Below are 671 nucleotides of genomic sequence, written 5' to 3' on the forward strand. Positions count from 1 at the left end.
TAATTTTCAGTTAGATCTTGTTTTCAAGAAGCTACTGTTGTTTTTGTTTATTTGTCTCATATATATATTATATATATGTATACACACACACACACACACAATGTAGATATATGGCTATTATTTTTGCATTTAACTTCATATATTTAACCATTGTATGCACTGAGGTTTTTTTTTTGCTTATTCTTTTCTCATTCTTCTTCCATTTATATTATTCTTACAGTTTAAGAAGCTTGAAAGTGTTGTTCCTTAATCCATGACAGTATTCCTTTACATTCACATACAATTTTATCAGCCATTACTCAGTAAATCAATACCTAGGTTGCTTCTAGTTGGTTTTTGTAGTAGTAACAGTATTACTGGTAATAGTATCAGCAACAATTGTAGTAGTAATAGTAGTAGTAATGGTATAATAGTAGTAGTAGTAGTAGTAGTAGTAGTAGTAGTAGTAGTAGTGATAGCAGTAGTAGCAGTGGTAGCAATACTGTAGTAGTAGTTTGTTTTTTTGTCATTACCAAAACTGCCACTAGATACACAGACAGATTTTTATGCATATATGTTTTCTGCTAACTCTCACACTTAGCTTTAAATTCTTTAGGCTCATGTCCCAGTAGTCAAACTACCAGGCCAAAGGAAAAGCAAAAATTTGTACATCTGAACACATAATTCAATAC

Source organism: Notamacropus eugenii, chromosome 6, assembly GCF_028372415.1.
Source record: "Notamacropus eugenii isolate mMacEug1 chromosome 6, mMacEug1.pri_v2, whole genome shotgun sequence".
Classification (NCBI taxonomy): domain Eukaryota; kingdom Metazoa; phylum Chordata; class Mammalia; order Diprotodontia; family Macropodidae; genus Notamacropus; species Notamacropus eugenii.